The following is a 13,881-nucleotide window of genomic DNA, read 5'->3' as shown; positions in this document are numbered from 1 at the left end:
CTCAGAGGCATAAATTCTCCTTCTGTCCTCCCTAGTCATTGTCCAACTCTCTGATGCATAACAAGTGAGTGCAAAGACCATGGCCTGTATCAGACGCACCTTAGTCTTCCCTAACAGCAGACTTTCCCATCGCTGTGAAATAAGAATTATTATCTTTATTACAGAAATGAGAATAGTTCCAAAAGATTAACTCTTTGGTATAAAGCTCTCATGGATCTAATTTTAGATTGTCTTACTTCAAAATTTAAGTGCTAGAAGCACATTCATCCAAAGGGATCATTTAATATATATATATATATCTCCAAAATTATAGCACTGTAAAGGGGCAGAATTTCTGATTTGTTCTTTCCCTTGTCATTATTCTATACCAATTTATTTATTAGTTTTAATTATTTAAGTCTGATTGAGGAGACATTAGGAATTCCTGTCTCAACAAGACAAGAATTTGTTAGATGTGTTGAGTGGAGTATGACTCATAGAGACCCTATAAACAAAGATCTGAACCCTGTCTTATCTTGTGCTATCCTCATAATGGGCTCATGCTTGAGCCCATTGCTGCAGTGACTGTGTCAGTCCACCTAATTGACGGTATTCCTCTCCTTTGACATCCTGTCCCACCACCTATACAGGCTACCAGGGAGCCCTGGTAGCTTAGTGGTAAGAATCTGTGCTTCAACCTTAAAGGCATGTGCTTCTTTTTTTCTTTTTTATTATTATATTTGTGTGTGTACTGTCAAAGACAGGATAGAGCACGGTTTAAGGGCTGTTGTACATAGGGTCACTATGAGTCACAAACGACTCGACGGCACATAACAACAACAACTGTCAAATCAGATCTGACTGGTACAGGAGGAGATTGTTCCCCCTTCTCCAGCAGAGCATCTGGTGGATTTGAACCGTGCACCTCTGGGATTGCAGTGTATCTCCTTGCCACTCGGCCACCAGAGCTCGCCAAGGCATGTGCTTCTAATCCACCAGCTTCTCCAATGAAGAAATATGGGCAATCTCCTCCTGTGTAATTTACTGGCTTTAAAAATGTTCTGACATTTAAAAAAGAAAAAGAACAGAAAACCTGCCAAAAGGTCAGCTATTAGTCACTTTCAACTTGATAGTGCACCGCAATAAATGAGAACTGTGAGCAGCCTCAAAGTCCTCACATGAAATGTTTCATTTTTTAAGACTCAGTGATACCATTCTTTCATAACAAATGTTAAAGCTTTAGCAGGTTTGCATATAAATATCTTCTATAGGTGATTAAGAAGAAATAAATTATAGATAACAGCCAATTAAAATAGGCAAAGAAAAGTAGGGTTTTAGCCACTCTGCAGTTGTTGTACCTTTGAACGTGGATAATTTTGTCACCTCATGATAATGAAAAAACACAATGTTTACCATCAACCTTCACTCAGAATACTAATCATATCTTAAAATGTTACTTCCTATAGAAAGGTGTGGCTGACATTTAAAATAAATTCTAGGTGTAAATCTATTCAGCTTTACTAATTGTTTATTTCTTCTGCAGATAATTCAATCTTTGATGGTCAATGATTGAATGAGAAAAATCACACCCTGTATTAGTGGTTTTTCCTGAGTGTGTGAATGAAATGGCGTCCAAAATGGAGAAAATGCTCAAATAGCATACCCCAAATCCACTAAACCCACCTCCTGTCTTAGCAGTGCAATGGTTAAAGTTTTCGATTGTTAATCAAAAGGATAAGTCTATGTTGGAAGAAGTACAACTAAGGATTCTCCTTATAGGCGAGAATGTGAAACTTTATCTCACCTACTTTGGGTATGTTCTCAGGTAGAGGTGGCTCTAACAAGTCCTTGGGAAAAGTCTTCGTGCTATTAAAAGTAGATGATCAGAGAAAGAGAGGAAGATAGTCAAGAAAATGGATTGACAAAGTGACTGTAAAAATGAGCTTGAGCATAGAAAAGACCATAAAGTTGGCACAGGATAGAGTGAAGTCAAATTAATGGTATCTAACAACAATAACAATAATTATCAAAAGGTCAGAAGTTTTATTTTCTGAATCACTCCACAGGAGAAAGATGAAGCTATCTGCTTCCTTGAAAATTTATAGCCTTGAAAACTCTATGTTGTCGTTCTATGCCATTGAGTCAACTACAACCCATAGCAACCATATGAACAATGGCTTTGACTCTTGCCCCATCCTGTACCAAACCCATAATCTCTGCCACACCTGACCCCATTGCCACAGTCACTGTCATTCCATCTCATCCAGGATCTTCATCTTCTGTGCTGTGCTTCTTCCAAGCATGGTGATCTTCTTCAACAACTCCTCTTGGCATCATGTGAGATAGCTTCAAAATTCTTGCCTCCAGGGAGCACCTTGGTTTCAGCCTCTTTTGGAAAGACCTGTTTTTTTCTCTTAGCAGTCCATGGTGTGTTCAATAATCTTCTCCAGCACCATAACTCAAAGCATCACTTCTTCTGTACTTTATTTATTTTCCAGCTCTCAGATGCACAACAAGCAATTAAGAAGTCCATGGCCTGGACCAGGTGCACCTTAGTCCATAGACTGACAGATAGCTAATGTATATCAATACATGCATAAATTGTAATGTATCATATACTGAAAGGTTTTGCTCTTGAGGTGGTTCAAAGGTGCTATGTTTAGGATTTATTGGTTAAGTGTTGGGCTGCTAATGGAAAAGCCAGTTCTTTGAAACCACAAGGTTCTCTGGGGTAGAAAGGTGAGGTGGTCTTTCCTGGTAAGATTCATAGCTTTAAAAAAAATCTAATGTAGGCTTACCATTTGTCTGAGCGGACTTGATAGCTTTAGGTTTTCTATCATTCTATCACTTTATTTACTTTCATTTAAATCTAACAATTTTATTGACCCCCATTTTATAGATAATGAAATTTTGCTAACAATATCATAATACTGTGGAGTACGTGATTGTAATTTGAACTTGTTTTATCCAGAGGCTATAATGATACAAAAGTGTTAGAGTTGATTGTTTGCAATTAAAAAAAAGAAACCAAAATGGAAAGGGGGGGGGTACAACAATTTAATTCTTAAAATAAAAAGGGCAAAATGTTAGGTCAAACCATAGCACATAACTCCCCTTCCTCTTAATCACTTGAAATACCATTTGGCTGAAGGGACATAGCTATATAAAACTAATTTGTTCTCTATATCAGTAGATAACCTTTGTGATTAAAGCCACCATTTGTATTCATTTTGAAACATAAATATAACAGTACCTTCAATCTCAAGCAATACTTTGTATGAGTAAAAAGTACAGCCTTTATCATATTTCTGAGCCATTTATATGGAGATTTCCTCTACAGTCTACCAATGTAATTAAGTTGATGGTTTTACCCTTTCAGTATTTGTTGTTTCAGACAAATCTAAAATATTCATCTGTAGCAGGGCACTAAAAGTTTTTCACAAGATTAAAATATCTATTTTACTCTTCTTGTCTCATTTTCTTTGAAGTTCTGAGTTCTTTCCTTACACACATTAGCCCGGATACAAAAAGATATTTCATCATTAACATGTGTTTATAAGGACATATATTGCACTGATAACTCAATTGTGGCACCTCCCTCTGGTGGCTTCCCTAGGAGCTATGCCAGTTCCCACTCTACAGCAATGAGAGAGAGAGAGGGTAAACATGTATTTATACAATCACATCTAAATTTTGCACTTTTATAATTGGGAAGTCAAATTATACTTAATAATTTATTTTTAATATGTTGAAGAGATCCTTTAATATACTGTATAGTATCAATTCTCTTGCATAGCACTAAAATAGCTTTTGCTATAAGACAGATTTATGTTTTTAAACATACTTTAAGGATGTTAATCACAAAATTAACACCAACCCTAGTAATTATTTTTTATATTAATGATTAGATTTCAGTTACCCAACTCAGACAGAAGACAAAAATGGCAAAGAAGTTAAGAAAGCTCACAAAGGGAAAAATAACGTGGGTTTCCAGGGTTCTGTTCTGGGAGGTTACTAGTACATAAGATACACTTTTTCTGCCAAGACCTAGTAATGACTAAGCATTTAAAATTTTCCTGTTCTTTATGCATTTAAAAAATGCTTGAAGGAGAAACAGAAAATTTTCTGATTCTTTGTAGTTGAATTTTTTGTAGATTATGTATGTTTAAATGGACATGTATCCCACTACAGAACAAAAAGATCTGGGTGTAAAAGCCTTGCACACACTGGGGTACATCTAAAACTCAACACTTAGTTGTGTGACTTCGGCATTTCAAAGCTTCAGAGTCTTCACTGAAAATGAGGATGTATGAGATGAAACTAGATAACGTATGGAAAGTACTTAGCATTGCATTTCACAAACAGTAAGAATCAATAAGTGTTTCTTATAATTGTTACAAAGGAGAGCAAGGTTCAATTTGCATGAAAAAACTATAAGCTGCTGCAGTGGAAAGAAAAGATAGTCAAAAGAAAGAAGAGTGAACTACAATCAAGGTGCTGAAAATATTTTGCCATTTTATCTAAGGAAGAGATAGGATGCATGAATCTTGGAGAACAAAAATGTGAAAACAAGATTTTTAATTAAATCTTGTTTAAAGTGTTGTAAATAATGAAAACTTTCAATTCTGATGTGCATTGTAGCTTTAAGGTGGCCTTAATGAAAGATTCTAAAACTCAGCACAATTGGCAGAATTCTCACAAATGCATGTTTCTCTACTTTGCCCTGCTCCAAACCACCTCAATCACATTCAGTTACACTCAGGTGGTCTCAAGATTTGAGTTGAAAGTAGATTTTTAAGTTGAAGGTCTGAAACTTAGCTTTTCAGCTGTTATTTGGTATTGATAGGAGTTCCTTAATTGGTTTACCTTTATCATCTTCGCTCAGCTCTACCCTTTAATCAAACAGATAATTAATTACAGACCAGAAGTCTACAGTCATGGGGAAACCTGATCAATATTTAATGTGCTGGAAGAGATGCAATAATACATCATCAAATGGAAAACACAAGCTGGAGAAATTACACTGTATGTAATTAAATAGAGCAATCAATCACTTAGCAAAGCCAGAATCTGTTCAGAAGAAATAACTGTAGATTTTAAGTGAACTATTATTGAACCTGATAAACACTAAGATATCAAAGATACCTATTGTTCCTTTGATTCTTGGAATCATCAAAGAAAGGTTAAAAATACATAACGAAAGTCCATTTTTTAAAACGAGTGGTGCTTTATGATAGCTAACAGAGAAGGGGGAGGGAAGTCTTCACAACATATACAGAGATTATCTGACATGAATAGCTTCAAATCATTAAGATAGTCTGTCAAGCTGCTAAAGAGTGTCTATTCTCGCCTCTCTTGAAAAGTGTTTGCTCTACTCCTAGATCGCATTATCGCATCTTTAAAGTTCAACATCAGCTAAGGTAATTTCTGTTGACTCTTCTCAATTTAATGATTCATTGATCTTTAAGGAGTTCAGGTCATTCAAACTGAGAATAATCAATATACATTAGCAAAATATAACAATTTTTGGAAAGAAAAGTAACTGAGATTTTGTACTGTATCTGATTAAGTGCAAGGATGGAATATGTACTGGACTTTTTCTTCATCAAAGATCTGTGTGGTTTCATTAAATAAAGTGTAGATTAGTAGTTTATATACTTTACAAGGTTGGTCAGTGTTACAAATTGAATTGTTTCCCTAAAATATGAGTTGCAAATCCTGGCTTCTATATTACTCATTGCCCTTGAGCCAATTCCTATTCATAGCCACCCTTGGTCAGGTTTTTGACTGTAAATTGTAATGGGAGAAGACTTTCACCTTTCTGCTGAAGATCCATTGGTGAATTTGAACTTTGAGAGTCACATAGCCTTTTTAGTTAGCAACCCATACCCCATGGACTATGCTACCAGAGCTCCTCTGTATGTGGTTATAGTTCCCTCCCATGTGGTCATAATAATTCTCTTTGGGAATTTTTTGTTATGATAATAAGATATTGTGAATGCAGTGTCTCAGGATGTGTCTTAATTTCTTTTCAGGTATAAAAAAGCAGATCAAGAAAGTAGAAGAGGAAAGATGGCAGAATACAGATGCCAAGTCAAATGAAGGCTATGGAGGAAACGTATTTCCAAAGAGATAAGCAGTTTCTGTCAAAATTAAGATACATTGTGTGATATAGACAGTTCTTTGGATCAGAACCAACCTACAAAATTTAAAAAATAAAAAAAAAATTTCTGTTTATTAAAGACTTCCACATGTGATAGTTCTATTAGATTTGCTGTTAGGTGCCATTGAGTCAACTACAAGTCAAAGTGATTCTGTGAATAACACATAGAAATCTTGTCCTATTCTGTGCCATCCACGTGATCTTTGTCATGCTTAAATCTATTGCTACAGTCTCTATGTCAATACATCTCCTGGAAGTCCTTCCTTTCTTTCCATGGCCCTCTACTTTTCCCAGCATGCTTTCTTTTTCCATGGACTGAATCCTCCTGATAACATGCTCAAAATATGTAAAACAAAGTTTCACCATCCTTAGATGATTGCACTTCCTCCAGATCAGATTTGTTTGTTAAGACAGTTCACCACCACCACACATACACACACACAAAAAGGCATCACTTCTTCCTCAGTTTTCCTTATTTGTTGTCCAACTTCCATATGAATATCAAACAACTGAAAATACCCTGTCTTGAATCAGACACACCTTATATTGAAACTGACACCCTTGCTTATTAATACTTTACAGAGGTCCTTGACAAATTTGCCCAATAGAGCATTTCTTCTGGTTTCATGATTGCTACTATCATGGGTGTTGATTTGGGATCCAACTAAAAAAAGAAATCATTAATAAATTCTATCTTTTTTCCATCTGTCATGGTGTTGATTATTGTTCCAATTGCAAGGATTTTTGTATTCTTTATGTTGAGGTATAATGCCTGTTGAAAATTGTAGTTTGATCTTCAGTCATTGCTTCAAGTCTACTTTACTTTCTGTAAGCAAAATTGTGTCATTTGATAATGTAGGCTGTTGATGAGTCTTCCTCTAATCTTGGTGCCATGCTTTTCTTCATGTAGTCCAATTATTTGCTCAAATCACTTGCTTTGCATAAAGACTGATAGCTATGGACACAACCCTGAAGCACACCTTTCCTGAGTTTAAACTATACAGTATCCTATTCTTTGAATGACTGCTCCTGGTTTATGCATTTCCATTACACAATTAATTGTTCTGGAATTTCCATTCTCATTGTTTTCCACAATTTATTATAATTAACACAGTTAACTGCCTTTACATAATAAACACAACACAAGAAAACATTTTTTTTTTCTGGTAGTCTCTGCTTTCAGCCAGAATCCACCTGTTATCAGCAATGATACTACTCATTCCACATCCTCTTCTGGATCGCGCCTGAACTTCTGGCAGTTCCCTGCAGATTTATTGTTCCAGCCATGTTAAAATAATCTTCAGCAAGATTGTACGTGTGTGTGATATTAATGATATGTACAATATTTTCCACACTCTGTTGAATCTCCTTTCTTTCTTTCTTTTAAATGGGAACAATTAGAGGTCTACCTAAGTAAGCCAGGCAGTCTCTGTTTTAGGGAATAGAATTGAGACTATACGACTCAGAGGTTATATCTGATCCAAATAGGAGAAACAGAAACTTGGGAGCTTATTATTTGGGGCCACTTTCTTCCATGTTGGGAACAGCAAAAGCCTATCTGAAAAAAGATGATGAAGAAAGCAGATCTATGGAAAGTATTAAAGGCTTGAAACAGAAGGAGGATCTTCATGCATTCCAACAGTAATTTAATCTTTACTGTTGTAATTTCTGGAGCTGGATTAGACAACTATTTTTTGTTTGATTAAATATTCTAGACCTTTTCAATTTTCCAATTTTGCTGTCATTCATCAGCAAAATGTTTCCAACTCTTCCAGTGCACTTTATATCCTGTCCTTTACATGCATTATCTACTTTAGTTCTTTCCAGTTTTTCTTTTAATACTTAATTTAACCTTATCTTGTCTTCTGGGAAAATATTCCTCCCTCATATACCTGGTTCAGTGTCCTGCCAGTGGTAATCAATCTAGAGTATTAAGAGTTACCCGGCAGCAGATAAAAAAGGGGGGGGCACAAAGTTAAATTTGAATTTCAGATAAAAAACAATAATATTATTCATTAATTAACGATTTTTTTAAAAGTATAAATATGCTACATATATTTTGTTTTACGTTTACATATAAAGAAAATGTAACATAAAAAACACGCCTTTATAAAAGAACTCATACTGAACTGTGATCTTTTAATCATTCACGTGACAAAATACTTTGGTACATAATGGGAGATGTTTGTATTTTGTGCTGTGTACATATAGAAGAAACACTAAAAGGTAGATATCGATTTCCTCATTACAGGGCAGAAACTGAGTGAGCCCAGAGAAGTTTACAATGACCTTGAGTGATGTAATCTCAAAGCTAATGAATTGTACCATCCAAATGTTTTTTATTTTATTTGTTAAAAAGAGTTCTTGGATTAATTTAAAGACAAATTCCAACTGATCACCGTAAATATACTGGAAGGCAGGAAAGCAAGCCAAGTAACAACATCCTTCAGCATGAATAAGAATCACCTGCAGGATTTGTTAAGCCAGGGACTGTGATTCAGTAGGTAAGAGGTAGGACTGAGTTTTAGCATTTCTAACAAGTTCCCAGGTGGTGAGGATGATGTCGGTTTAGTAGCAAACTGTGAAAAGCACATTTCTCAATTTTGAAAGGTCTCTGTATTTAGCTCATGTTTGGTTTATTCCAAAATGAACAGAACTATAATCTCTTGCTAAGACTCAACTTACTATGGCAGAAGTTCTGAGCTCTGAAGCCAATACTATGAAGGCTATAGTTTTGCAATCTTTGGAATGAAATCTCTTTTGGATCCTGGATCACGAGACCACAGCCGTCACAATCCTGAACATATCCAAGCCATTTTCCAGCACTCTTTTTAGATCCAAGACTTTTTCCCTGACTGCTATCCTTCAGCAAATACCAGTTGACAGCCACTTCATTCTCAACTGGGGGGGGGGGGGACTTCTGTTGTCATCTCTAATTCTGGATGAGAGTAACTTGAGTTTATGATCCATAGAAGTCATCTCCTACAGTGAATGTACTGTTTTTCTCTATTTGCCACTTCATTTCCCTTATATAAAATGCTTACAGGATTCTCTGCAGCTGTCATCTGGGAAAGATCACAGCTTTCCACAATGGGAGAAGAAATTGCTATTTCAGCGCCAGTGATTGGTCTTTCGGCATTTTCCCAGAAAAGCAGAGAAGCCAGTAACAAATCTCCAGCCAGGCAACTTGATGAGTACAACATGAGAAAGGCAATGAGAGGGGAATTGAAAAGGAGTCAGTCACAGGACTAGAGGCTCATTAGCCCACTTAATGCAAACCGTGTCCGCAGAGACTTTCATGCCAACTTTCATGAAACATGGATCTTACACTGAGAGGTTGCCTATATTATTGCAACATCTTCCTAGTTCTATTATTTTCTCATTTTCCTAGCTAGACTGCCTGATGCCAGGTTAACTAATCCCTTTTCATTTCATCCTAACAGAGAAGCCTAGCTTCAATTTCTTATAGTAACACTCCCATGATTTCCTTTCCCCTCAAAAATGAAGAGTTTCTTACACATAAAACTCTAACTTGATTTATCTTTGTATTTCAAATATCTGGCACACAGTTATCACTTAAGAAAGAATGATGAGTAATATTGAAGAACTTCTAAAAATATCCCCTCTTTTTAAACCACTCAACTAAGCTGTGTCCTCACTGGCCTGAGAACTTAGGACACTCATTCTTGTCTGCATGTAATTACAAGTTGCTTTCTGACTTGCAGGTGCTTGCTTACTCAACCAGTTTGGTGCAGGGATAAGAACACACTCCCTAACCTCACAAAATGCTTTCCACCCCCCACAATAGATGGATTTAAGACTTCAGAAAGAATCTACACCAGAGAGTTCTATACATTTTATATGGTGTACTTGATTTCCTATTTTCTTTTTTTCAAGTCAGCGTCATTCATGTAAATATATGTAGATCAATGCACATAAAATTTATAAAGATATAATTTATTGGGAGCTCTGGTGGCCTAGTAGTAAAAAGCTGTGCTGCAATACTAAAGGCAAGTGGTTCAAAGCCACCAGCTGCTCTGTGGGAGAAGGATGGGCAATCTCCTCACTTGCGAATAACTGCCTCTGAAAACCTGCTGGAGGGTTACCTATGGGTTGGTTCCAACTCTATGGTACACAACAACAACAACAATAACAACATATATATTACCCTGGCATCACTTAGCTTTAAAATATTGATGAATTTTTTTTAAAAAAAGCATATTGAAGAGTATTTCAATGAAAAGTTCAGACCACAAAAATAATGGTATGGAAATAAGAATTGTGGGTTATTAACCAGTCAGGTATTTGAATTGTCGTTTTGTTATATTATGGTAAAATAGGTAATTTCATTCTCCAGCATTAAGGTTGAATTTTGTAATCTTAAAATTATCTCTTGCTCTAGTATTTTACAAATCTGCATCTAAGGTCTGTTCATCCTTGGCATCTATCTCTGCCTGGACGGATATCCTACTACTACTGTTAGGTTCCAATTCATAGCTATCCAATGTACAGAAGGAAACAATGCTAAGTTCTGTGCCATATGCATGATTTTTGCTGTATTTCAGTCCATTGGTAGCCACTATATCAATCCTTCTCCTTTCTGGCCTTTTCCTTTTTTGTTGATCCACTAAGAAAGCGTCTCGAGTGCACCTCAAAATATTCATATCTTCTGCCCACGGATAACTCTGCTCTTAATTTTTAAACTCTTTAGCATATTAAATAATTTTATTTATAGAAATGAGTGAGTCTTCTTTTTTCAGATGTATATCCAATTTATCACATATTCTGCTATTTTTCATTTTGTCCCATACATTCTATTCAAGATCTTAATCTTACTAAAAATCACTTAGGTTATTTTTCTTGTCAATTACACAGATTTTGGAAAAGAAATCCCATGACTAGTCTTCTTTTCTCCAGTAGCCCCCTATAATTCACTATTTAATGGTGTTATTAAAATATACAACTAATTTACTCCTCTATTTAGTACTCTTCTATTGTTTTCTATTACCCCGAGTTAATTTTCAAAAATAATCTTTGACAGAAGAAAAAAAACCACCTATATTAATTAAAGATAACTATAATAATTTTAGAAGAATAGTCTTTAAAAGACACAGCTATTATTTGTTCATTTGTTGTAGTGAACAACTTGGAGTTGCTTTGATGCTTAACAATATTCCATAGTCGTGTCAAATACCATAATGGTTACCCATTTTGTGCAGTGGTTGGATGAGCTTCCAGATTGACTCATGTTGGGAAGCAGGAGTGGCATCCACTTCTTAAACTAGGTGCCTCTGGAAACTCTACAAACTCTCTTATAAATGCACAGAAATGATGTTAATAATAGAACAGCATTCAGGTTTTTTGTACAAAGCTTACTTTGAGTCATATTCAACTTGACAACACTTTAACCACTGCTAAATGAGACTAGTGCGGTTATATCTGGAGGAACGTTCTTCCACTTTTTCACATCACTCTTTTCCAATGTGCTATATGAGGTAACCTTGGCTTGCTATGATGCTGAATCCTGTGCCATGGGGATATCAAATACCAGAATGGTTTCCCATTGTGAACAGTGTTTGGTTGAGTTCCCAGTTGTAAAACAGGTTTGGAGGCAGAAATGGCATCCACTTTCTAAAACCACATGCCTATAGAAACTCTATGAACTGGAAGAAACAATAATAGGTATGGAAAGGCCTTAGGTCTTTTGCTCATAGAGTCTCTATGAGTCGACCTTGACTGGATGACAATCAACAACAATAACATAAACATATTTACTAATCGTAGAGTTTCTGTGATTTCCTTAAAGAGGAGGATAAAGGAAATAAGAGTTAAGCTGCTAGGAGATCCTCCTACGTGGTTCCTCATAGGTCTCTGTGGAGTATAGACTGAATCTACCTGCATCAAAGACTTTCACATGACACACAAATTTCCACAATCCATTTTCTATTCATCTTCCTAAGCTTATTCTAAAACTGTCCAAGCTAATGGGTCAGGTGTCTCCCTTTACCTAAAACAAAGAAACTAAATGCAACTCTACTGGTGACAAGCCATTTCTGACTCAGCATGGCCTTCTAAGTCTGCAAATTTCAATGGAAAGAGACAGTTTTTCTTTCTTCCACCAATTTACTGATGGAATAGATCAGCTTAACGGTCCCCTACATAATACACTATGCTAGCAGAGTGCCTTAAAAGAGTCACCTCTAAATTCATAGGTTTTCTGTTTAAGAATTTTGCCTATCTTTAAAAACCAATTCCTATTTTAAGGTACATTCTATAGTTTTAAGGTGAAAATAAATTAAAAAAAATAAAAATTGGAATTCAGCTTAAGGGTTATGGGGGAAAAAAGAGAATGTTGTTACAGAATGTAATAGGAGAATTCTAGAGTGTTGTACTACTAACCAAAAATTGTATGTTTCTGGAAGTTCAAATCCACCAGCAAGTCCATTAGAGGAAGGTGAACAGTTTCCTCCCATTAAGATTTACAAACCAATGAGAGTAACTAAGAGTTGCAATAGACTCAATGACAGTGAGCTTGGTTTTGAGGTTATCTAGTTTGGATTAGTGAAGAATTCCTTCTTGGAGGAACTGAGGTAATTGAGATTTGAAAGTCAAATAGAATTTAGCCACATTAATAAAGGTGGGGAGAACTATTTCAGACAATGCTTAGTAATTGGTGAGGTTGAAACCAAAGAGACTTGAAGGCATTGTAAGGCATATTCAACCATTTTAACTTGACTCTAAAGAGACTAAAAAGTTATTGTCATGTTTAAAATAAGAACTGTGTTTTAGAAAGGGCCTTCTAGTTGAGGTGTGGAGAAAGGCAATAATTGTCATTACAAACTTTTGTATATCCCTATAACAAGATGATAGTTTGGACTAGAGCTGTGACAATCAGGATATAAAGAGAGGAACGAAAGAAGGATAATCAGATTCAACTGGACATGTTGACAGATTAGTCATAGGAGATACAGAAAGAGAGGAAACATTTCCTTTCAATGACTATTTCCTGCAAACCATGAGCTAATAAAGGAGAGAAAGTTTAACTCATTAATTTCCATATCTTGTAGAAATGGTGCCTCACCCAGAGTTGGCACTGAGTATTTGTTTTATAAATAAATGAATTCATTTTAGAAAAAAGCAAAGTTAATAACACATTTACTGCCAGTATCTACACCTATTCTCATCCTTTCTAGTGAGATGCTGACTCCACTCATGACATTTAATTTCTCTCACTAAAAAGTGACTCATCTAGAATTTAACAGTTCCAGAAACAGACTATTAAAAGTTACTGTTAGATAATATGATGAACAAAATAAATGTCAATAAATTATATACATGTAAAAGATTGAAATGGCAAATGCCTTGTGTGTGTGTGTGTGTATATATATATACACACACACACATACATACATACATATATATGTATATATAAATATATATAACTAAAATAATTTTAAAATAATTATAAAATCTAAGCAAAAGCAATTGAATAGCAGTGATCAGATTTAAAATGTTAGTTGACACATGTTTAACACACACACATTTATATTCAACCAGCATTTACTAAACCTCTGTTCTGTAATACTAGTTATATGGTGAAAAAGAGATACTCGAATGGCCCATATGCCTCCATTTGTGGAGGAAGATATTTATAAGAAGTCCTCAAATCACATTATAGAGGCAACTTCACTCCTTCAAAAGACTAGTTCTAACTTATGAAAATCTTTCCAATGTTAATG

At 35.4% G+C, this 13,881-nt stretch overlaps 1 protein-coding gene across 6 annotated transcripts in view; it reads right to left on the bottom strand.

The window, feature by feature from the left end:
* The window catches only part of DLG2 (discs, large homolog 2 (Drosophila)), a 1,891,340-nt gene that overhangs the window by 756,549 nt on the left and 1,120,910 nt on the right, over nt 1-13,881 (bottom strand). The window lies entirely within an intron of this gene.

Source organism: Elephantulus edwardii, unplaced genomic scaffold (assembly GCF_000299155.1).
Source record: "Elephantulus edwardii isolate Elephantulus edwardi_28Jun2011 unplaced genomic scaffold, EleEdw1.0 scaffold00163, whole genome shotgun sequence".
In the NCBI taxonomy this organism is placed as follows: domain Eukaryota; kingdom Metazoa; phylum Chordata; class Mammalia; order Macroscelidea; family Macroscelididae; genus Elephantulus; species Elephantulus edwardii.
Note: the sequence above shows the minus strand (reverse complement) of the source record. Positions and strands in the feature narration are given on the sequence as shown.